Here is a 26,388-nt window from a genome sequence, read left to right on the forward strand (position 1 = left end):
CTTCAGTACCTTGAATGTTTCAATCATGTCCCGTCTCAATCTCCTCTGTTCACTGTACAGCAGCTCCTCCAGCCCTTAACCATCTTAGTCGCTCATCTCTGGACCCTTTCGAGTAGTACCGTGTCCTTCTTCATGTATGGCGACCAGTGTTGGATGCAGTACTCCAAGTGAGGGTGCACCATGGCCCGGTACAGCGGCATGATAACCTTCTCTAATCTGTTCGTGATCCCCTTCTTTATCATTCCTAGCATTCTGTTTGCCCTTTTTGCTGCCGCCGCACATTGCATAGATGGCTTCATTGACTTGTCGATCAGAACTCCTAAGTCCCTTTCCTAGGAGGTCTCTCCAAGTACCGCCCCGGACATCCTGTATTCATGCATGAGATTTTTGTTACCGGCATGTGGAATGTTGATGCCAATTCATCGAGCCTGATTATGTCACGTTGCTCCTGCCTATGTCCTCTCTGTTGTCAAAATGGCTGCTGCAAGCTCTGACATCTTGCAAGACAATTATGGTAGCCATTTTGATACTGGAACTGGCACAGGCAGAGTTCACTGAGAAGAAGTGGGGGCTTGTTGTATGCAGGGGCAGGGCCCTAATGGCCTGTTTAATAATAATAATAAATTTTATTTTTATATTGCAGTACTTCTCAGTTCTATGTGGTTAGCAATAATGAAAAGCTGAACAAAACAGAAATAGTACAGCAATAGCATTAAAATAAGTGATAACAGCCAGCGAATTTATCAAAAAGATAAGTTTAACATTTTTTCTAAAAGCTGAACAAAAACAGCAATAGTCACCCTCTACCACAGTTGCTACAGTGGTGCCCCTTTGAAGCAGCAAATGCACACTATCTTACAGAAAGCAGAAACAATTCTTCTTAGGCCTGGATATTTTGTGCTCCTCTCTCTCTCTCCTCCTCCACTTCCCTTCAGTGTCTGCTCCCTTCAGTGTCCACTTCCCTCTCTCTCTCTCCTCCCCACTTCCTTCCAGTTACTGCTCCCCTCTCTCTACTTCCATGCAGTATCAACTCCCCCCTCTATCCTCTCCATTTTCCTTCGGCGTCTGCTCCTCTCTCCCCTTCCCTTCAGCATCTGTTCCCCTACCTCCCCTCCCCACTTCATGTGCGATCTGTGAGAAGGCTATGACATCCAAGTCGCTCAGAGAGAAAATCTCAATTCTGAAAAGCACTCGCGAGGGTGAGGGGAAGGGATGGAAATGGGCTGACAAGGGGAAGAGATGTCCAGACTGTGGTGATTGAGAGGGGGCTGCTGGACCACATGATCGCGAGGAAGGCTACTGACTGGGAGGGGTGGGAAGGGATGCAACATGCGGCAGATACTTTGTCATTTACTAGGTTACTATGTTACTTTACTCCAGGGATAAGGCCATTCACCTCTCTACAGGGCGGTGAATGACCTTGTCCGTGTACCCACGGCTACCAATTTTTTTTTTTTTTCACCCTGTTCCTGCAGGTTACCTGCAACTAGCTGCAGGTAAAACAGTCACCATGTCATTCTCTACCATGGACCACCAGAAGAGCTAACAAGTCGATTCTGGAAGAGATCAAACTGGCTATGTCACTGAAAACCCAAATGATGAATTATAACTGTCGTATTTTGGTCACACTGTCAGAAAGAAAGATCATTTGAGAAAGACATTATGTTTGAGAAGATTGAACAAACTAGGCAAGGAAGGCAACCTGCAGTCAGATGACTGGATATGTTGAAAACAGCCATGGGGATGATGCTGGAGGACTTTACTGGACTAGCACAAAATGGATCTCTTTTTAGATCTGTAATTCATCAAGTAGCTAGGACTTGAGCACAAGTCGATGGCACCTAACAAAGTAACATAATAACGTAGTAAATGATGGCAGATAATGACCTGAATGGTCCATCCAGTCTGCCCATTAGTTATACCCATTAAAATTACATGATTAAATTAACTTGTCTCTTCTTTGATATTTCTGGGTCATAGATTGTAAAGTTCACCTGGTATTGTCCTAGATTCCAAATGCTGAAGTTGCCATACAAGCTCACTCCAGCCTATCCAGCCATCCTGTTTGCAGGATATCTACCATAATGTCTGGCCAGTAACATCCTCATGTTCCAAGTTAGTGGAGTTCTCATTGATGCCCACCCCAGCCCAATTCTACACCAAATCATCACCTATGGGACACAGACCAGTAAGTCTGTCCAGTACTGGCCTTAGCTCTTTAATTTACATTCTTCATTTTCTAATTAGAGATCCTCTATGTTTATCCCACACTTTTTTGAATTCCATCACTGTTTTCCTCTCCACCACTTCCCTTGGGAGGGCATTCCAGGCATCTACCACCCTCTCCGTGAAAAAGAATTTCCTAACATTGCTCCTGAGTCTTCCCCCCTGCAATCTCAAATTATGCCCTCTAGTTTTACCATTTTCTCTTCTCTGCAGGGCTGGATTAATGGATAGGTCCAGTAGGCATGTGCCTAGGGCCCGAAGTTGTCAGGGGGGGGCCCGCTGAAGAAAGAGGACTCAAGTGTTTGTTGGTTTTTTTTTCCTTTGGAAACGCGGGCCCCCTGGGAAAGATCGGCAGCGCTGCCCCCCCCCCCAAGAGAGATCAGCAGCGCTAGACCCCCCTCGGGAGATCGACAACACCTCCCTCCCCCTAGCATCAACAGCAACAAACCGGAATGTGATGTCGGAGGGAGTGGACCGGCAGATGCAAGGAGTTGCTGTAAGGTCCCGCGATAACTGCGTCTGCCGGTCCAAACCCTCCAACGTCACTTACTTCTTCCCTGAGCAGAGCCAGCAGACGCAGTCATTGCGGGACCTTGCAGCAACTCCTTGCATCTGCCGGTCCACTCCCTCCGACGTCACATTCCGGTTTCTTGCTGTTGATACTTGGGGAGGGTGGTGTTGTCGATCTCCTGGGGGGGGGGGGGGCTAGCGCTGCCAATCTTTCTGGAGAGGCCCACGTTGCCAAAGGAAAAAAACCAAAAAAACACCCGAGTTCTCTGCTTCTTCAGCGGGCCCCCTCTGACCTAGAAAGGTGGTGGAGGGAGAGAAAGGGGCAGATGCTGATGGAATTGTAGTGCAGGGAAAGGGGAGAGACAGAGATAAGGGGGAAGGATACTGGATAGAATTGGGTTGAAGGAAAAGAAAGGCGGCAGGGGTTGAAGGGAAAGAAAGGCGGCAGATGCTGAAGGAATTGGGGTGCAGGGAAAGGGAAGAGATATAAGGAGAAGGATACTGAATGGAATTGGGTTGAAGGGAAAAAAAGGGTGCAGATGCTGATGGAATTAGGGTGCAGGAAAGGGGAGAGAGAAAGAGATAAGGGGGAAGGATGCTGGATAGAATTGGGTTGAAGGGAAAGAAAGGGGGCAGATGCTGATGGAACTGGCATGCAGGGAAAGGGGAGAGAGACATAAGGGGGAAGGATACTGGATGGAAATGGGTTGGGGGGATAGGGGACAAATGCTGATGGAAGTGGGAGGAAGGGAGAGGAGTGAAATGTCTGATTATGGGGGTGTGGGAGAGGGAAGGAGAGGAGAGAGATGCCAGACCATTGGAGGAGGGAAGGGAAGATGATGGATGTTACACCAATGGGGGGAGGAAGACATGGAAGGGAGAAGCAGACAATTTTTGGAAGAGGCATAGAAAGAGAGCAGATGCCATATGGAAGAGGCAGAAAGATGGCAGACAGTGGGTGTAACATAGAGAATGATGAGATGAGGCAAGCAGAAACCAGATAACAAAGGTAGAAAAATATTTCTATTTGTTTTATTTCTTTCTTTTTGCTTTAGGATAAAGTATTATTATAGCTATTTTGATAATCGTTTATTAATAGAAAATGGAAATAAGGTAATCCTGTTTATTGGACTAATTTTAATACATTTTTTTATTAATTCAGAGACCATAACTCCTTTCCTCAGGTCAGGACAGGGATACTGTAATAGCAGTATAATTTACTGACCTGAAGAAAGAGGTTTTACCTTCTGAAAGCTAAGTGAGAAATGTATTAGTCTAATAAAATGACAGGCACTAAATTTTCTTCCCATCATGCCCCATGCCTCCTATCCATATGCAAAATATGGGTTTCCCAAGTCCTGCCAGCTGAAGATCTCTTCCTCTAGGAAGAAAGGGGAGATTTGTTCAAAGATGTTTGGAGGTTGCATAGAAGAAAAACTGTATACAGGCACTGGTATGTTAATCTTTGTTGTTTGTTTTAAATTAAAAAAAAAAAAAGAAAGTGGAAACAAAGAAGTAAATAAATGGGGGTGGGGCATGGCGGGTTGAGGTGGGGCAGGGGGCCCAGTGTACTTGTGTGCCTAGGGGCCCTCGACAAATTAATCCTGCCCTGCTTCTCTGGAAAAGATTTGGTTCTATATTAATAACTTTAAAGTATTTAACTGCCCTGTCCCTCCTTTCCTCCAGAGTATACATATTTAGGTCTTCCAGTCTCTTCTCATACTTCTTTTGGTTCAAACCCCTTACCATTTTTGTCGCCTTCCTTTGGATCACTTCAAGTCTTTTTATATCCGTCACCAGATATGGCCTCCAAAACTGAACACAATACTCCAAGTGCGGCCTCACCACTGACCTATACAGGGGCATCAACACCTCCCTTCTTCTGCTGGTTATTCCTCTTTCTATACAGCCTAGCATCCTTCTGGCTACAGCCACCACCTTATCACACATTTTAGATGCCTTTAGATCCTCAGACACAATCATCCTAAGGTCTCTCTCTCCATCAGTGCTTATCAGCCTCTCACCTCCCAGCACATACGATTCCCTCTGATTTATACCTCCCAAATGCATCACTCTGCACTTCTTCACATTGAATTTCAGTTGCCAGATGTTAGACCATTCTTCTAATTTTTGCAGATCTTTTTTAATGTTTTCCACTCCCTCCGGGGTGTCACTCTGTTACAAATCTTGGTATCATCTGCAAAAAGGCTAACCTTACCTTCTAACCCTTCAGCAATGTTGCTCACAAACATATTAAACAGAATCGGCCCCAGCACCGATCCCTAAGGCACTCCACTAGTCACCTTTCCCTCCTCCGAGTGAATTCCATTAACCACCACCCTCTGGCGTTTGTTCGTCAACCAGCTTCTAATCCAGTTCACAACTTTGGGTCCTATCTTCAGCCCATGGAGTTTGTTTAAGAGCCTCCTATGAGGAACCATTCTCTAAAGGGAGCTCAGAATGTTTTACATTAATTTATTCAGGTACTCAAGCATTTTTCTATCTGTCCCTGCAGGCTCACAGTCTATCTAATATACCTGGGGCAATGGGGGGATTAAGTGAATTGCCCTGGATCACAAAGAGCAGTGTGGGTTTGAATCCACAATCCTAGGGTGCTGAGGCGGTAGCTTTAACCACTGTGCCACACACTCCCCCTACATCTAGCGCACGTCTTTGATCTAATTCTCTGGTTACCTAGTCAAAGAATTCAATCAGATTCATTTGGTACAATTTACCTTTAGTAAATCCATGTTGCTTTGGATATTGTAATCCATTAGATTCTAAGAATTTCACTATCTTTTCCTTCAGCAACATTTCCATTATTTTTCCAATAACCGAAGTGATGCTTACTGGTCTGTAATTTCTCACCTCATCTCTGCAACCACTTTTGTGAAGAGGTCTCCAGTCCCATGGAACTTCTCCCGTCTCTAAAGATTTATTGAACAAATATTTAAGAAGACCCACGAGTGTTACAAGGGTGTAGGTACAGGACAAGGACGGTGTTGCTAAAAATGGTGGATCCATGTGGCAGAGGAGGATAATGAGTATAGAGGGTAGAAATTTAATGGGGAGCAGATAACAGGCAGTAGTATGATAATGAGAATCATTTGGGGAGGAAAAAGCCCAAGGGTTGGAAGATGTGCAATGTTTAAGTCTAAGGCGGAAGGAGGATTGGGTTTACCTTCCTTGGAGAACTATTATAGAGCGGCTCAATTAGATTTATTATCTCAATATGTATTTATTTGTGAATCATGATAATTATGGTACGGTGATTTATATTTTGTATTGAGATTATTATAATTTATATCTCTGGTAAAAAATCAATAAAATAAAGAGTTTAAAAAATAATTAAAAATAAAACACTTTTTTTCTACCTTTGTATGACTTGGCATTTTATTTTTCTATCACATTGGTCCCAGTTTCTCTTTTTTGTTTTCTGTTTTTCTGCTAATTCTCTTTCCAGTGGCCACTGTCCATTTGTTATTTCTCCTCCTGTCTTGTTACATTCCCTCACTCCACCTGTCTCACATATTGGTCTGACTCAGTATGGCTGTTCTTATTTTTCTCTTAAAGTGCTCACTTCCATTTTTCTATTTTCAGCCTCTATCCACTTACATGTTGCTCTTGCTTTATTCCTTTTTACTTTTAATCTAATCAAATTTCTATCTCCTTCTCTTATCCTCTAGCTTTCATATTTCCAATCTTCCTATTCTCTTTTATCTGCTCTCCATTACATTTCTCCCAGAACCTCCTGCCTCAAACTCTGAAGATATGGAGGAAGATGAAGCATCATGATGATGAAGAGTGCACCATGTTGAAAACCTTGTCCAGTTCTGTTGGTAGCACTGCTGTGTAGAAGGTTTTCTGAAAGATCAGCGTCTGATGAGGTCATCCTGAGAGGTACCAAGCTGTCAGGTGCAAGGACTTTAGAGTGGGATGTAAAAGAGGCTCTTGACTTTGCTTGAGAAAAGATGGAAAGATCTGCAGGGGTATTGGATCCTTGACATTGAGTTGAAGTAGAAGGAAGAACCACAGTTGTCTGGGCAACTGAGGGGCTATCAGAATCACGGTGGCTGTTTCTTGCTTGAGCTTGACTAGTGTCTTGAGAATGAGAGGAATTGGTGGAATGAGAGGAATTGTCCATACAATCCAGGAGAAAGGCATCTGCCACTAGACAATGAGGAAAATATTGTCTGCAACAGAATTGAGGCAGCTTGTGATTGTGGGAGAGATGCAAATAAGTCTATCAGAGGAGTCCCCCAAAGAGAGAATATCTGATGCAAGACCGTGGAGTTGAGTGTCCACTTGTGTGGCTGAATATATCTGCTGAGTTTGTCAGCAAGAGTATTTTGCACTCCTTGAACATAGACAGCTTTTAGAAATATGTTTTGAGTAATTGCCCAGTTCCAAATCTTCTCGGCCCCAGAGAGTCAGAGAACCCGTACCTCCTTGCTTGTTTATATAATACATCGCAACTTGATTGTCCGTGAGTACTAGGAGGACTTGATTGGTTAAAATGAGTTGAAAATTCTTCAGAGCATTGCAAATCGCTCTAAGTTCCAAGAGGTTTATGTGGAGCTTCTTTTCCTGAATATACCTGTGACCTTGTGTGCAAAAACCATTCAGGTAAGCTCCCCAAGCATACATGGATGAGTCTGTGGTCAGAACTTTCTGATGTGGAGGCATTTGAAACAGCAGCCCTTTGGAAAGATTTGAGGAATTCATCCAATCACTGAAGAGACTGATGAAGCGATGTGACTGCAATTCCTGTGAAAATGGATCGAAAGCTTGAGACCATTGAGACACCAGAGACCACTGAATTGTCATGAGATGAAGTCTCATGAAGGGGGTAACATGGACTGTACCATGTGACCCAATAGTATCATAATTTGTCTGGCTGAGATGGACTTGATTGCAAAGTTTAATCAAATTGTCTCATCTTTGCTGAGGTAGGAGCACCCTGCAATCTTCTGCTACAGGAAATTGAGGCCAGCAGCGTGCCTGATTTTAAAACAAAATGGGATTGTCACGTGGGATCTCTTCACAGGGAAAGGTAGGGGAGGGTTATTGGGGTGGGCAGACTTGATGGGCCGTGGCCCTTATCTGCCGTCTGTTTCTATGTTTCTATGAGTTGAATGGTATCAAGCAGGGCCCCTATGAATTGTAGAGTTTGAGAGGGTTGAAGTTGAGATTTCGGAAAGTTGACTTTGAACCCCAGCTGCTGAAGAAACATGATTGCTGACTGTGTTGCTGAGAGCACCCCTTGAGAGGCATCTTTTATGAGCCAATCGTCGAGATAGGGAAAAACTTGGAACCCTTTAGTTCATAAAGCTACTGCTACTACTACAAGGCACTTGGTGAACACTCTTGGAAAGGAGGCCAGGCCAAAGGGCAGAACTTCAGAAGTTCAGTGCCGTGGCTGTTGTTTTGGACTGATGTTTCTCCCCTGCATCCAGATTGAAGCGGATCATATTGTGATCGCTGTTTCCCAGCATCCCTTCTACTTCTACATCTTGTGCCGGTCCTTGTAGGCCATTTAGAATTAAGTCCAGAATTGCATTTCCTTTAGTGTATTCCGGGAAGTTCCGGGAAGCAATCGCCTACAGCATCCAAGAACTTGGTCTCTCTAATGCAGCTGGAGATGCCTAGGTTCCAGTCTATTCCCGGATAGTTGAAGTCACCCATGATAACTGCATTGCCTCTCTTGCAGTTGCGTTTAATCTCATCCATTATTTCTCCGTCAATTTATTCGGACTGCCCTGGGGGTCGGTAGTAGATGCCGATCTTCATTTCCAGGCCATTTGTTCCCGGAATTTTGACCCATAGAGACTCTAACTTATCCGTCAGTTGTGGCGTGTTTTCTCCAGTAAATTCAATTCCCTCTTTGAAATATATGGCAGTGCTCCCACCTTTTTGAGCCACTCTGTCTTGGTGGCATAGTTTGTATCCCGGTAGCAGTGTCCCAGACGTTTTCCTCAGTCCACCACCATGTTTCCGTGATGCCTATGATGTCAACATTATCTTTTTGTGCCATAGCTTCTAATTTACCCATCTTATTTCTAAGGCTCCTTGCGTTTGTGTACACTTGAGTTTGCAGCCTGTTCCTTTCTTGCATTTCCTTCCCTCTTGTGCCCTTTTCAATCTGTCTTGCCTGTGATCCAGTGAGTCTTTCCCTCTATCTTCTTGCACGGTATCCTCTGGGTATACCGATTCCGAACCATCGACTGTCTCACTTGGTCGACTGTCAGCTTTCCCCTTCTTCCTAGTTTAAAAACTTCTCAACTTCTCTCTTGATGTTGCTTGCAAGTAGCCTCGTTCCATCTCTGCTGAGGTGGAGTCCGTCCTTCCTGTATAGCTTGCTCTTCCCCCAGAACGTTGTCCAGTTGCGCACGAAGTGGAATCCTTCTTCCTCACCCCTGCGCCGCATCCACACGTTGACTGCTTGCAGCTCCATCTGCCTCTTCTTATCAGCTCTGGGTACCGGCAGGATCTCCGAGAATGCTATCCTCTGCGTTCTGGTCTTCAGCTTCCTTCCTAACATCCGGAACTGGTCCTTCAGTACTTCCCTGTTGTAGTTCCTTTTGCTCACGTTGTTCGTCCCCACATGGATTACCACCACCGTATCTTGTTCTTCCACACTGTCAATGATCCTGTCGATGTGGCTCACTATGTCTTCTACCTTGGCACCCGGTAGGCAGATCACTAGCCGATCCAATTTTCCTCCCACTATGTGGCTGTCGACTTGTCTGATGATGGAGTCTCCCACGATTGCTGTCCTATCTTCTCTTGATTCTCCAGCCGCAGGTCCTTGTCCCTGGTGTATGTCCATCTCTCTTGCCGCAGGTCCGTATCCTTCGTTCTTGCTGCTGTGTCACCCATTTCTTCGTGGTGGTTGTCCATCGGGTGGTCCACACTCTCTGTAGGTGTCTTTCGGCAGTTCCACTGTTGCTGGTGATTTTCCACGGCCTCCCTGTATGCCTCCTCTATGAACTTCTCCAGCTCTGATGTCTTCCTCAATGGTGTCCTCTGTCTTTTTCTCTGCTTCCCGTCTTGACGTTCTCTGCATCTCTTGTTTCCCTCCTTTGCTGCTTGAAGTGCCTCCAGTTCCAGTATTCTACCTTCCAGGAGTCTGACTTGTCTCTTCAGCCTCTCCAGTTCTCTGCATCGAGCGCATACGTAAGACCGCCTCCCAGAGGGGAGGTAGTCATACATACGTCTGCTGCTTCCATTAATGCCTGCTTGCCGGTCTGCTGTGGATGCCTTCTGTGTTTGCTGTGGTTGTCCTCTGCGCCTTCTGTGTCCTCTGTGCCTGCCTGACTGCGGCTGTCCTCAGTGCCTGCTGTCCTCTGTGTCTGCCTGGCTGTGTGTCCTCTGCACCGGCTGTGTCCTCCTTCTGCTCTCCTTTAGCAGTGTGTGGTTGTGTGTCCTCTGTACCTGCTGTGTCTGCCTGGTTGTGTGCCCTCTGCGCCTGCTGCGGTCTCTGTCCTCTGTACCTGCTGTGTCTGCCTGGTTGTGTGCCTTCTGCACCTGCTGTGGTCTCTTTCAGCTCTGCTTTAGCGGTGGCTCGTCCCTTCTCAAAGCCCTTCGCAAAGGTGCTCTCGCTAAAGTGAGCATCTTTAACACTCGCCTTTGACTTGCGCCGAACGGCTGAGCACCATTGGCCCCTACCCTTTTAAGGCGGAGCTTCAGTGGTCGATGTTGGGAGTGGGCGGAGCTAACTCTCGCCGATTCCCCTATTGGTCTACCTCTGCTTCTCTCTCTTGCTCTTTTTTCTATGTTTCCCCCTTTGGCTTCTCTCTCCCTCTGCAACTGCTTTTCTCCTGCTCAGATCAACTCTGCTCCATTGGCCCCTCCCCTTGTAAGGCAGAGCTTCGGTGGTCGACATCGGTGGTGGGGTGGGCAAAGCTAATTCTCGCCGATTCCCCTCTTGGTCTCCTGCCTCTGCTTCTCTCTCCTTCTCTATTTTGTTTTTTTCCCCCTTTGGCTTCTCTCTCACTCTGCCTCTCTCTGCAACTGCTTTTCTCCTGCTCAGATCAATTCTGCTCCATTGGCCCCTCCCTTTTTAAGGCGGAGCTTCGGTGGTCAACGTCGGGGGTGGGGTGGGCAGAGCTAACTCTCGACAATTCCCCTCTTGGTCTCCTGCCTCTGCTTCTCTCTCCTGCTCTTTTTCTATTTTTTCCTCCCTTTGGCTTCTCTCTCCTGCCTCTCTCTGCAACTGCTTTTCTCCTGCTCAGATCAACTCTGCTCTGTTGGCCCCTCCCCTTTTAAGGTGGAGCTTCAATGGTTGACCTGCCAGAACCTCTCTGAACTCCCTCAGTATTCTGGGATGGATCCCATCCGGTCCCATCACTTTGTCCACCTTCAGTTTTTCAAGTTGTTCATAAACACTTTCCTCCGTGAACAGTGCAGAATCTACTCCATTTTCTCACGTTACTTTGTCAGACAGTCTCGGTCCTTCTCAAGTTTCAAGTTTATTATAAAATTTGATTAATCGCTTATTCCAAATTCTAAGCAATGAACAAATCAATAAAATCACAAAAATTGGGGAAACAAACATAACTAACAAAAAAACTAAATCTTACAAAATATAATAAAAACTAATTTTGTACACATAATAAAACATAAGGAAAGAATGGGAAAAGAAATACAATCTGCTTAATAGAAGAAAAGACATTTAAGGTTAAACACAATAGGAAGGGAAAGAATATATAATCAAGGGGGGACCCGGGAAACTACAGGCCGGTGAGCTTGACCTCGGTCCCGGGAAAGATGATGGAAGCGCTGATTAAGGACAGCATCTGTGAACACATAGAAAACAATGGACAGCTAAATCCGAGCCAGCACGGCTTCTGCAAGGGTAGGTCATGCCTCACAAACTTATTGTACTTCTTCGAGGGGGTAAACAGCCAGGTGGATAAAGGGGAATCCATCGACATCATTTACCTTGACTTTCAAAAAGCCTTCGACAAGGTACCACACGAAAGGCTACTTAAAAAGCTGTGGAAACATGGAGTGCAAGGGGAGGTCCACCGATGGATCAAAAACTGGCTGGCAGGCAGGAAACAGAGGGTTGGAGTAAAGGGCCATTACTCAGACTGGCAATGGGTCACGAGCGGAGTTCCGCAGGGGTCGGTGCTGGGACCGCTCCTGTTCAATGTATTTATTGATGACCTGGAGGCGGGAACAAATTGCGAGGTTGTTAAATTTGCAGATGACACCAAACTCTACCGCAGGGTAGAAACCATGGAAGACTGCGAAGATCTGCAAAGGGACCTAACGACACTAGAAGAATGGGCCAAAAAGTGGCAAATGAGCTTTAACGTAGGGAAATGCAAGGTCATGCATGTAGGGAAAAAGAATCCGATGTTCAGCTACAAAATGGGGGGATCACTGCTAGGGGTAAGTAACCTTGAAAGAGACCTGGGAGTGATGGTAGACACAACCTTGAAGGCGTCGGCGCAGTGCGCCACAGCCTCAAGAAAAGCAAACAAAATGGGCATCATTAAGAAGGGTATCACGACCAGGACGAAGGAGGTCATCCTGCCACTGTATCGTGCAATGGTGCACCCGCATCTGGAATACTGTGTCCAGTCCTGGTCGCCGTACCTCAAGAAGGACATGGCGGTACTTGAGGGAGTCCAGAGAAGAGCAACTAAACTGATAAAGGGTATGGAAAACCTCCCATATACTGACAGATTGAAAAAGCTGGGACTGTTCTCCCTGGAAAAGCGGAGACTTAGAGGAGACATGATAGAAACCTTCAAGATCCTGAAGGGTATAGAAAAGGTAGACAGGGACAGATTTTTCAGATTATGGGGAACCACAAGTACAAGGGGGCACTCGGAGAAATTAAAAGGGGACAGGTTTAGAACAAATGCCAGAAAGTTCTTTTTCACCCAGAGGGTGGTGGATACATGGAATGCGCTTCCGGAGGCTGTGATAGGCCGGCACATTACAAGGCTTCAAAGAAGGTTTGGATAGGTTCCTGGAGGATAAAGGAATTGAGGGGTACAGATAGGAGTAGAGGTAGGTTAAGGGATAGTCTGAGACCACTGCTCAGGCAATGGGCCTGATGGGCCGCCGCGGGAGCGGACCGCTGGGCGAGATGGACCTCTGGTCTGCCTCAGCGGAGGCAATTTCTTATGTTCTTATGAATCTCCAAAGATATGAAGATAAAATGAAACTCCTAGACAGTTCTTTTAATCATTAAATGCATGTTTAAAAAGAAAGCTTTGAGTTTGCTCTTAAATTTCTCCAAATTTTTTTCCTCTCTTAAGTAAATTGGAAGAGAATTCCAAGTTTGAGGAGCTGTAACGGAAAAGATGAAGTGTCGTCGTGTATTAATATATATATATTTTTTTAATAATTCTTTATTCATTTTCATATGTTACAACAAGTGTATCAAATAAACTCAATAAAACTTAAAGATACACACTTGATAAACTCACATATAACATTAAATTTAACATTTCGTTAGAAAATTATTATTCTATAATGTTAAAATATTATGCAAGAAATCTAAATTTATATCATTCTTATTGAATATAATAATCCCCCATCCCTCCCTCCCTCCCAATTCAATAATACATACATAAAATCATTTTTATTGTGAATTCATTCAAATATTGATATATTATGTAATACTCAGAAATAAAATCCCACCCCTTTCCCCTCTAATCAAATGTCTTATCATGGGAAAAGTTAATCATTTATTACAAAAATCTGTTAATGGTCCCCAAATTTTCTGAAATTTACTCACATAACCTTTTTGCGTTGCAATGGAGACTTCCATTTTGTATATATGACATACAGAATTCCACCAGAAATTGTAATTTAACTTGTCATATTTTTTCCAATTGTATGTTATTTGTTGTATTGCTATTCCAGTTAAAATAAACAATAGTTTGTTGTTACTTGACAAAATTTGACTTCTTGCTCTCATAGTTGTTCCAAATAAAATAGTATCATATGTCAAGGCTACCAGGTTTTCTAACATCCTATTAATTTGAGGCCAAATTGATTTCCAGAATGATAAAATAAATGGACAATAGAATAAAAGGTGATCTAATGTCCCAGCTTCATTATGACAATGCCAGCATCTATTAGACTTAGAACTATCTATCTTTTGTAAACGAACAGGGGTCCAAAAAGCTCTATGCAAAAGAAAAAACCAAGTTTGTCTCATAGATGCTGACACTGTACATTTTAACCTCCAAGACCAAAGTCGTGGCCATTGAGATGCATTAATTTGATGCTGTATCTCAATGCTCCAAATGTCTCTAAGATTGTTTTTTGGTTTTTTATTTACAAATCCAGATATACCACTGTGCGGCTCTATGATCCATTGAATCCATCTGAAAGCATAAGAATTCCAAACTATGATAATTAGTAAGATTTTTCCATTCAGGGAACCCTACCTGAATGGACTGCTTCAATTGCAACCATCTAAAATATTGCGATTTATTAAGACTAAACTTATGTTGCAATTGTATTAATAATATTAAGGGAAGGGATGATTAATAAATGGTGGTCATTAGACCTCAGTAATCAATAATTTGTAAATGAAAGCCGGGGTTTTATATATCAGAGATTTAAAGGTAAGCAAACTTAATTTGTACATTATGCGATGTGTGACAGGAAGCCAGTGTGCTTTTTTAAGTAGAGGAGTCACATGATCAAATTTTTTGGCTTTCATAATAAGTTTAATTGATGCGTTCTGGATGATCTGCAAACGCCTAATTTCCTTTTGAGCTATTCCTTTTAATAGGGCATTACAATAATCGATTTTTGAAATAACCAAGGAATGGATTAGTATATTCAAAGACTTTGGACATAAAAATTTTGACACTGAACGGATTTGCTGGAGTCTGTAAAAAGTTGATTTAACAATATTACTAATATGGTCATGGTAGGTTAACTTATCATCGAAGATAACCCCTAGGATCTTAATTCAATTATCAACTTTAAAGCGATACCTTTAATAGAAATTGGAAAGATAAGTTTGGAACTATCTTTCCAGGGGAAGAAAATAACATTTGATTTATTAATGTTAAGGATTCTCTTCTGTGAACACAGAACAGAAGAACAGTGGTACCTTGGTTTACGAGCATAATTCGTTCCAGAAGCATGTTTGTAATCCAAAGAACTCATATATCAAAGCAAATTTCCCCATAGGAAATAATGGAAACTTGGACAATTCGTGTAAAATCTTTTCATTAACTGGTCAAATTAATTACATTTTAGTGGAGGCCTTTAATACAACTGTAGATATGAAATAAATATTAAATAAGAACAAAAATACATAAAAGAAAGATGAAAAGAAAAATAAACGGGGAGTAAGTTGAAATCAGTAATTAAGATAGCTCATCCACCACAACAGGACACTACCTTTGCAAGCAGGGGAAGGCACCGTTGCTCAGCTCCAGGAGCAACCGAAAACAGCAGGGTTAGAAGGGAGAAGGCTGACCATCGGTTAATTGAAACAAAAGTCCCAAAGCAGCCGAAGGAAGCGGTCCGAGACAGAAGGCAGGAAGGGCAGAATGACCGAAGGCAGCAGGCCGAGCAGAGAAGGCGGGCCACAGAAGATCAATCAAGGCGAGCCCACCACTGGCAAGACAGAAGGCAGGAGGGGCGTAATGACCAAAGGCAACAGGGCAAGGAGAGAAGGCAAGATCTATTGAGGTGAACCCACCACTGGTGATCACAGCTCCAGCATCTGCCCCAAATCCCTGATGCACTCCTAAGACATACCACAGTCCCACCAATAAGCAGAGACACTGTACTGAACCAATAAGCAGAGCCCCATCAATAAGCAAAGACACCACGCCAAACTAATAAGCAGAACCCCACCAATAAGCAGAGACGCCACACCTATCTCGGAGTCCTGCAGCTGCCGATGAAGGAAAAGCTGAAGGGCCTCAAAGTCAATCACCCTCATCAGGGCAGATCCAGAGCACAGCAGGTAGGAAACCCACATTACCAATTAAGGTTAGGATCAAATTGATGTGCTCGTACTGCAAGACAACGCTTGTTTTGCGAGTTACAATTTGCTGGAGTGTTTTGCTCATCTTGCAAAACACTTGCAAACCGCATTACTGGCAAACCGAGGTTTGACTGTATTTGTTTTGCACATTTGCCTTTTCCTCATCACTCTTCACATATCGGTTCCCAACATCTTTTAATTTAGCAATTCCATTTTTCATCTTCCTCCTTTTTTATATTTTTTATATTTTTAGTCATTTGTTCTTCCATCTGTGCTTTCGCCAGACGTATCTCTCTCTTGGCTTTTTTCAGTTTCACCCTGTAGTCCTTTCTGCACTCCTCTTCTTGGGGTTTTTATATTTCACGAACGCCAGCTCTTTTGCCTTTATTTTCTCCGCCACTAGTTTGGAGAACCATATCGGTTTCCTTTTACTCATGTTTTTATTTATTTGCTTCACATAAAGGTCCTTAGCCATTTTTACAATTCCTTTCAGCTTAGACCACTGTTTTTCCACTTTTCTTGTGTCCTCCCATCCTAACAGCTTTTTCTTCAGGTACACTTCCATTTTATTAAAGTCCATACTTTTGAAATCTAGGACTTTAAGTATCATGTGGCCGCTCTCCACTTTAGCCGTTATATCAAACCAAATTGTTTGATGATTGCTACTTCCCAGGTGCGCACCCCCTTGAACATTAGAGATACTCTCTCCATTTATGAGGACGAGATCAAATATCGTTGTTTCCCTCATGGATGCCGGTCACCATTTGTCTGAGCAGAGCCTCTTGAAAGGCATCCACAAACTCCCTACTTCTTTCCAAGTCCACAGACATTACATTCCAGTCCGCATCTGGCAAGTTGAAATCTAACAGCAGAACCTCCTCTTTCCTTCCAAACTTTTAAATATCCACAATCGGATCCTTATCAATTTGCTGCGGTTGAGTTGGAGGTCTGTAGACTACACCCATGTATATAGAAATTCCATCTTCTCTTTTCAGAGTGATTCATATCGCTTCTTCCTCTCCCCAGGTCCCTTGCATTTCGGTCGCTTGGATATTGATCTTTAAAGAGAGAGGCACTCCTCCACCTTTTTGACCATCTCTATCCTTCCTAAAAAGATTATATCTCGGTATGTTTGCATCCCATCCATGGGATTCACTGAACTATGTCTCTGTGATAGCTACAATATCCAGATCTGCCTCTAACATCAGGGCTTGCAGATCATGAACTTTGTTGCTTTGATTGTGAGCATTTGTGGTCATCGCTTTCCAGCTATTTTTCACAGGTAATCTCCTTTTTCGTATAGTTTTTTCTTTCATTTCACTTTCTGTTGCAATGCTAAGAAGTGAGTTGCCGATATTGTTTACGTTGCAATCTTTACTACCATCACATCTTGTCTTTTGCCGGGGGTGGTCTCTATAATTGTTTTTCATACATACACCACCCCCATCTTCTAGTTTAAATGCCTAGAAACATATTGTTTAAACTTCTCTGCATGTATTCTTTTTCCTGCTGTAATATGTAGCCCATCAGTACAATATAGTTTCTTGTCCTTCCATGTATTACCCCATCCTCCTATGTACCTGAAGCCTTCTTTATGACACCAGGCTTTGAGCCATCTATTAAAGTCCTCTGTGTTTTTTGCTCTTTGCTGCCCCTTTCCATATGCAGGCAGTACTTCAGAAAAAGCTACAGTCTTTACAAAAGTTTTCAAGCCCTCACCAAGCTTCCGAAAAGCTTTCTGCGCTGCAAGTGTGGAGTTGTTGGCCAGGTCATTTGTTCCCAGATGGATAACATCAGTGTTAAAATCCTTAGTTTCTTCCTTAATTATAGTTAGTATTTAGCTCCTTACAAGAAAGAGCCAGGAGTTCCGAGACCCATCTCGCCAAGGTCACTACCTGAAAAACTGTCTTGAGCATCACATCCATCAGCGACGCCTCCTTCAGTGATTCAAACAGAGCTTTACTGAGATCCCTCAGAACTATGTTGAGGATCCAAGATGGCCGCGTGCTGATGAGAGTGAGCGAGACGCCGCCAGAGATTCTAACAAACAACATTTACCTAGTGCCGTTTCAATGCCGAAAAGGAGAGGGAAAGGCGCTTCTGGAGCCTCGAGGCGCCTGGAGACTCCTCTTCAGATGTCCATGGAGGATTTCTTGCAGCGTCTGAACCAAGAGGCAGTAGCTGCATCGGGGAGTCGCCCGCTGGAATCGCCGGGAAGGAGTGAGGTTGCGGCAAGCTTCCCTGGGCTAGAATTGACTCTGAGCCCCGACGCTAGAACCCCGCCCCCTCAGCCGCAGCGTGCTAGCTCTCCACGGGAGAGTAGTCAGTCCGAGGAGGCAGACTTTGTTTCCCGGGAGGCTGGAATGGGCGAAGCACTGGAGGAAGATGAGACTGCGGTGAGAACAACAAGGGGACTTGAAACAGAGCAAGGCTTCCAGAGAGAGAAGACTGCCACTGCTGTGGAAGTTGGGACAATGCAAGCAAGTATATTCTCTGTTCCTAAACCCATGAATGTTACCCTAGACTCAATTTGGGACTTAGTAATTACTCTGGGACAAACATTGTCACCACAAATTAAAGTACTAGAAGAGAAATACTTAGAACAAAGAAATGAAATAAATGGACTTAAACAGGAAAATATATCGATGAAAAATAATGTGGAAAAAATAGATAAAAAGATAACTGAAGTAACTCAAATCCAAACAACACTGATTAAGGACAATCTTAACCTTAGGAGAAAGATGGAAATGATGGATAATAATATGCGATTGAATAATCTTAGATTTTTGAACTTCCCAAAGATTCCTTCTCTATCAGCTAAAGAAGTTTTGAAAAAGTACTTTTGTGAAGTTCTTAATGTTCCTAATGATGCCTTTCCTCCTTTTTCCAAAATATACTATTTGCCAACATCAAAAAATTTGGAAGAACAGCGTCCACTAGAACAACAAGGTCAGGGTGAACAAATGGATATAACATTATTATTGGAATCTTCAATGAGGGAGGTAGCTATTCCAGCTACCCTATTGGCTACGGTGGTTTTATCACCAGATAAAAATTGGATATTACAGCTCTATTTTAAGAATAGACATAAAGAATTTCTTGGACATAAAGTTCAAATATTTCCGGATGTGACAAGGGAGTCTCAGAAACGAAGGAAGGAATTTTTGCTTCTTAAGCCTGGGGTCACTGCAATGGGGGCATCATTTCTCTTACGATATCCTTGCAAATGCATTGTAAAGTACAAATCTTGTAATTATATTTTCTTCGAACCCTCTCAGTTGACAGGATTTCTCTCCAGGAGGGGCCTTGAAGGGGATAAAGAAAATCTCAATGTATAAATTTACTCTTGGTCCATTCTCATCTGACCGCCTAATTGCAATTTGAATTATTCTTTCTTTTAATAGTTTCTCACTCAGGAACACCTTGGATCTCAAATTTTGGGACTTTAATTTGTTGAGTAAATAGTAATTTTGTTATATAGTTGTTACTTCATTTGTTTATATTATGTTGACTCAATCATATTCTGTACAAGAAGTTTATTCTTGATAATATGTTCAAAACATAAATAAAGAATAAAAAAAAAAAAAGAACTATGTTGAGATCCCATGAAGGGAACAAGGCTTCAACAGGAGGTCTAATGTACAGTGCATCCTTCAGGAATCTGGCTATGTCCAGCAAAGATCTGGCTATGTCCAGCGATGATTTGTAGTTCCAAGCCCTGCAACTTGGACTCTATGGGAAACCACAATGAGTCTCTTGTCCAGGCCTTGGTGAAAAGCCAACACCACAGAAACCAGAGCTGAAAACGGCTCCACATATTCCTGGGTGCATGTGTTGGAAAGTTTTCCATGCTTTAGCATATGCTGAGACCGTAGAGGACTTCTTAGATTTGAGGAGAGTGGAAATGACCACCGCTGAGTATCCTTTGCCTTCTAATGCTTTGCATTCAACAGCCATGCATATGAGCAGAACAGAATCACTCCTTCTGGCTCGAGTTCAGAAGGGAAAAACTGTAGATGGCAGTAGAAATTTCTGTGAAGTAGTTGGGTTAGAGAAAAAAATCCGGAGTGGATTCCCTCTGCAGAGGCTCGCAGCCTCCTGGGGGAGATAACCCGTTTGTCCAGAATGACACACCTATTGCACTGGAAATAAAAATGTTATATTTGTCCAAAATGTAATCATTTAACATTTGAAATTTTAGAATTTGATTTTGTTTCTAGAAAATGTTTCCCATGTGTTAAATAATTGTGTTTATCAATGTTTGTGTACCTTATTATTCTCAGGTGTAACCTCGACACACAGCTCATTCTTCGCTTTTTGTTTTTTTTGGAAATCATTTTTATTGAAGTCAAACAGAGGAACAAAGGGCATACAAAAAAGTATAAAATATGAACGTGAACACAAGCGGCATATAACAGTACACAACACTGCAAGACATTATAATACAATGCAAGCAGCCGCATCAGTTCTGTAACCCTACTTGTTTGTTTCTTGCCTATTGTACTAGTTTATCTGAGTTCTGGTGGGGAGGGGGGGGGGCGGGCGATAGACTACTCCTTCTACTGGTTCTGGTTTTCTTGTGGCATTTTTGTTGTTTTTCCATTTTTTGTATCCACAGCACACCATGTATCTCTTCTGCCATTACGGTGATTTTTCTTCGCTTTAATGAACCCTTTGTCAACATTCTAGTAAAAGGTTGTTTTTTAATGATTTTCAAAATGCTTTAACATTTACATAATTTATGCATTATATATTTTTATTATTATTTATGCCTGATATCCCTGATCTTTGTCTGCTTTTGGATAGGTTGTATTTGGAAGGAGGACCCTGGGGGGGTTAATTATTTTATTTTGGGGAGGTTTGTGTTTGGTGAGGTTTTTTTGGGTAACTTTGTTCTATATTACTGGATTTTGTTATCAAAAAATTTTGAGCGTGCCTTTACATGGTTTGTTTCTTGAATGTTGGTTTTGTTGTGCTCAATAAAATACATTTGAACATATTTTTATTATTATATAATTAGTTTTTATGAATGTACATTTTCAGTTTTGTTTTTTTATAATACATCTGCATATTTTGTTTTGTGGTTCATGCTAGATGTTTTTATTTGCTTTGACAGATATTGATTGAACTCCTGATGAAGGCTTTCTGCCAAAACACAGCTTGTGTTGAGTCCTATGGGTGTATTTCGACAATAAATAATAATAATAATAATTTTATTCTTATATACTGCCATACCGAAAAAGTTCTAGGCGGTTCACAAAGTGAGCTAATACATGGGATACAGATAAAATACAAATTAGAATAATGGACTTAAAAACAGATAAAGACAGAAAGCATTTACAATATAATGCAGAAAATACCGGCATAACATGGAAAGAAGTAATATATAGAACAGATAAAATACATCAAGTTGAATATAAGGATCTTGATTGAAAAAAATGAAGCAGAATGCATTAATAAAGAGATGATTGAACTGTTTGGACTTCATCACATTTGTGTGCCTGGTTTGGTTCCCACTGTACTTGGAATGTTGATACTCTTTGGGTTTTGGCCACTGTGAGAACGAGCTACTGGGCTTGATGGACCATTGGTCTGACCTAGTAAGGCTATTTTTATGTTCTTGTTCTTATGTTTCGCTTGCTTTTGTGGGATGTGTTTGTATCTTCTTTGTTTCCTTTGGACTTTGCATGTTTAAAAATGCATGAATTTCTCCTCTCACACAAACCTAACTGCAATATTCTTAGAACCCTATCACACATCCTGAAAACTATGGGCTCCTTTTACAAAGGTGCGCTAGTATTTTTAATGCACGCACCGGATTAGTGTACGCTAGCTGAAAATCTACCACTAGCTCAAAAGAAGGCAGTACATAAGAACATAAGAAATGGCTTCGCCAGATCAGACCCTAGGTCCATCCAGTCCGGCGACCCGCATTCGCGGAGGCCAAGCCAGGTGTTCCCTGTTGAGAAACCTTGTTTACTCGTATCCCTCAATGTGATTTGCGAAAAGGTGTGCATCCAACTTGCCCTTGAATCCCAGAATGGTGGTCTCCATCACGACCTCCTCCGGGAGTGCGTTCCAAGCGTCCACCACTCGTTGTTTGAAGCAGAATTTCCTGATATTTGTCCTGGGCCTGGTGCCCCTCAGCTTCAGTCCATGACCTCTTGTCCGAGTCACATTGGACAATGTGAATAACGATGTTTCATGCTCTATTTTGTTGAATCCTTTTAGTATTTTAAAAGTCTCTATCATGTCCCCTTGCAGTCTTCTCTTCTCGAGGGTGAACAATCCCAGTTTTCCGAGGCGTTCTTTGTAGCTCAAGTTCTTGATACCTTTAACTAGCTTCGTGGCTCGTCTTTGCACCCTCTCCAGCAAGGTTATATCATTCTTTAGGTAGGGAGACCAGTGTTGGACACAGTATTCCAAGTGTGGTCTGACCATTGCTCTGTAAAGCGGCATTATGATGTCCTCCGATCTACTCGTGATTCCCTTCTTTATCATGCCCAACATCCTGTTTGCTTTCTTTGCTGCCGCTGTGCATTGTGCTTACGACTTCAGTGTCCTGTCTATCAGTACCCCCAGGTCTCTTTCTTGTTCGCTCTTGCCCAATGTTACACCTAACATTTTATATTCATGTTCCTTGTTTTTCTTAATAACCCAACTAGATATATGAGTCCTTGTTTTTCTTACCCAGGTGCATCACTTTACATTTTTCTATGTTAAACTTCATCTGCCATTTTTCTGCCCATTTCTCTAGCACATGCGGCAATTTAGTGCACGTTATTCCACGCGTTAAGGCTCTAGCGCGGCTTTGTAAAAGGAGCCCTATGTTTGGACAGGACACCAAGATTGCAACTTGTGATGTCATAAAACAAGTATTCTCTAACCTGTTCTAGGGACCCCACATCCAGTCAAGTTTTTAGGCTACTTACAAAGCACTTGAATGAGCTTAATATATGCAAATCAATCTCATGCATATGCTTTGTAAATAGTCTAAAAATATGTCTGGATGTGGGTTCCTAGAACAGGTTTGGGAAGTCTTGGCATAAGCTTTGTCTTTGGAAAGTAGGCTGAAATCCAACTTGTGTATATCCATATCTGTTTTAAAACAACTCTCAAAATTACAAACCTTTCTTGCCACAAATGAAATACAACAATACAATAACCAATAAAAAGTTGAAGAAACAAATGTTGATGAAGAGATCAAGATAATTAAAACAAAAATTGAAATAATCTAGAAATTTATATTGTGGCTTTAAAGTATGGTTATTATCACATTTCAGACTATCTGGCAAGTAGTATATTGGACAGAAATGGTTCTTTAGTGTTATATAGCATTCTCCTCTCTACACCACTCACAAGCTTTTGACTTGGTCCTTGATTTCTAACACACTTCAGTATAACACACGTCTCTTTCAAAAATCAGTTTCCTCTATTGAAGTTTTATGCCAGATAATCACATTTAAATCCTTCCTTTTTGCTTCAGGTCTGAACTTAAATTAATTCCCAAAGCCTCCAGCCATCCAAGCTCCAGCTGCTGTTTGAACACTGTACTATACATTCCAACCAGCTAACACAGTAACTAAATCACCTTTACCATATGGGTAGGAGTGGCATAGAATGAGGACGCCTGAATATCAGATTTGAGTATCACTTTTAATTCCCTTTCTTTCCAGTAATTATGACAGTCCCCTAGGCAATGTCCTCATGCTAATCTGCCACAATGCACACCCCTTTTCACTAGAAAGCCTACATCACTACCTTATAGTCTAAAACCAATTTGAGAGTTTTTATTCCAAACAAGGTACAATATTTCTCTACAAATTTAGCAGGAGAGATTGCTCAAATCATGTTCTCTGCCCTACCTAACAAGAAGAATGATATATTTTCAGAGCTCCTCTTTCAATTTAATATTGATCCAGCATAGTTTTTCAGGTCCAATCTTTAGCCGAGGTGACATGTCATGATATATGTACTCACTGGTCTTTTTTTTTTTTTTAAATTCTTTATTAATTTTAAAACTTTCAATAAGTGCAATACAAGATAAAAACATTTTACACTTTAAGATCACTTAATATTCTATCAGAAACTAATTCAAATCAAATATCCCCCTGAAAACCCACCAATTATCTTCAATTTTAAGAAAACAAAAATTATCCCCCCCAAATCTTGGACGTGTATGTTCAAAGGGAAAACGTAATATTCAATCTTTGCAATATTTTGTTAATGGGTCCCAAAAATCTCTAAATTTCTTAAAATGCCCCTGTTGAATAGCACGCTCCATTTTTAAGATATGGCATAAAGAGTTCCACCAAAAATTATTACATAGCCGATCCCAATTCTCACTGGTCATTTGAAATTACATGGGGGGAAAACCTGAATTACTTTTCTCATGTCTCGTTAATAGAGCCCCTTGTTTCCAATAATGTGCACTATTGTCCATGCACACACTGTTAGAAAAGAGTGTGCCCTCTTCCAAAAGTGAGTGCAGCCAATATTCAGACTGCAAGAGGCAGTCCGGCTAAGTCCTGCAGTTGGTGGTGAGCTTGGATATTCAATACTGGGCTTTTCTGGTGACCGATGTTGAATATCTGTTGGGGGGGGGGGGGGTTTGGCTGGCACTAGCTGGCCAGTTAATAGTGCCAAACATAGACCTGCTATTTAGACAGACCGATTTGGCTGCTAAACCTAACTGCTCAATACTGAATATTGCCAGTTATCATGCAATATAGCTGGTTAACTTTTAGTTGTTAACTGTGAATATTCAGCAGAGATATCCGGTTATCTCATGCTGAATATTCCTGGTTAGCCATTTAAACACTATTTAACTGGTCTGCAGTAATTTCTGGCTAATTAAATTGTTTTGACTATCGGGGGAGTATACTCTTTGCAAAACGTGCATACTCTTCTGAATAAGAGCAAACTCTTTCTGAACAAGTGTTCAATACCAAAGATATTGTTCCCATAATAAAAAATTGGAAGAAAAAAAAAAGACTTGAAAAACTGAAAACTCCCATTAGCCAAGGCCGTAGCAAGCTATGTGCAGGGCAGTGTGGCCGCATAAGACACAAGGGTGTCAGAGGCTCAAATATTGTATCCTGTCTATTGTCTTGCTTGGCTTCTACACAGTGGGCAGGATAGGAGCCTCTAGGACAGGGGTGTCATAGTCCCTCCTCGAGGGCTGCAATCCAGTCAGGTTTTCCCCAATGAATATGCATGAGAGCTATTAGCATACAATGAAAGCAGTGCATGCAAATAAATCTCATGCATATTCAATAGGGAAATCCTGAAAACCCGAGTAGATTGCAGCCCTCGGGGAGGGACTTTGACACCCCTGCTCTAGGGGGTGTGTCACATGGGGCGCATTTCCTCTGGATGTTCTTGCCATAAGCGACAAACATAATACCAAATTTGTAACAAGACAGTTTAGTAGGGGGTTTGTAGTTCCAACCTGTACTCAAGTGTTTTAAATTAGTGGTTTAGAGAGAGCCTGGGTACAAAAACTTAGATTTTGAGCCCACTAGAGACAGAAAAAAGTACCTGAATATGTGTGCAGCACTACATATGTTTAGTAGGGCTATAAAAATTATTATTAGTAGTAGTAGCAAATAGAAGTCACAACAAGCAGTATAATGTTTCCTTCCTTCTTCTGTTATACACACAGGGCCAGATTCTATATATGGCATTTTGAGTTGCATGCGCAAATTTCGGCATGTGCCCAATTTGTGTGTGTAATTTAATTGATTGAGCCACTCAGCATTGATTAGCCACTAATTGGCACTAAATAGAATATACATGCACATCTTTCTAAGCAGATTCTATAAAGTAGTGCGCGTAAATTCTAGTGCATAGATCTCAAAAGTGAGTTTGGGTCAGGGGAGGAGTATGGATAGGTTGTGGCCATTCTAAAAGTTAAATCAACTTGTGAGGCTCTTCAACAAATTTAGAGGCAGTATATGAAAATGCTACAATCAAATATGACTATCTCAAACGAACTCTAAAGCAGTGTTTTTCAACCTTTTTACACCTATGGACCGGCAGAAATAAAAAAATTATTATCTGGACCGGCATTGGTCTGTGGACCGGCAGTTGAAGAACACTGGGCTAAGTTGTGGGCCAGACCCCGCCCATCTCTACCCAATGTCCACCCCAGACCCCGCCCCCATAATAGTACTAATTGCACCTTGCACGTTGCAATGTCAGAGAGAAGGCTTCCGGTTTAGACGCAGGATGCCCGTAGTAGCCACTGCCCGTGTCTTTGTGCACTGAATCAGTGAGGAAGAGGGAGTTGGCTCGAAGATAACGCCTCATCAATCGCACCGTGGACTGACGGTTGAAGAACACTGTTTTGGGCCTGATGCACATGTTGGCCCTGTGGACCGGCAGGAAATTTCTGTGGACCGGCACTGATCCATGGTCCGGTGGTTGATGAACATTGCTCTAAAGCATTATATTGCAAACTGTATGCCACGAGATGCCGGCAAGGAGGAGAGACGCTAGCGCTGGCTGACTGCTTACAGGACATGCCTCTTACGGCAAGAGGCACGTCCTGTAGGCAGTCAGCCGGTGTCGATGACTCTCCTCCTTACCAGTGTGTCTCCTCTTCTCCCCGCACCTCCCCTCCTCCAAGATCCCCCACCGGTAAAGTGAGAGGTTCAGGTTGTGGCCAT

Source organism: Geotrypetes seraphini, chromosome 3 (assembly GCF_902459505.1).
Source record: "Geotrypetes seraphini chromosome 3, aGeoSer1.1, whole genome shotgun sequence".
Lineage (NCBI taxonomy): Eukaryota > Metazoa > Chordata > Amphibia > Gymnophiona > Dermophiidae > Geotrypetes > Geotrypetes seraphini.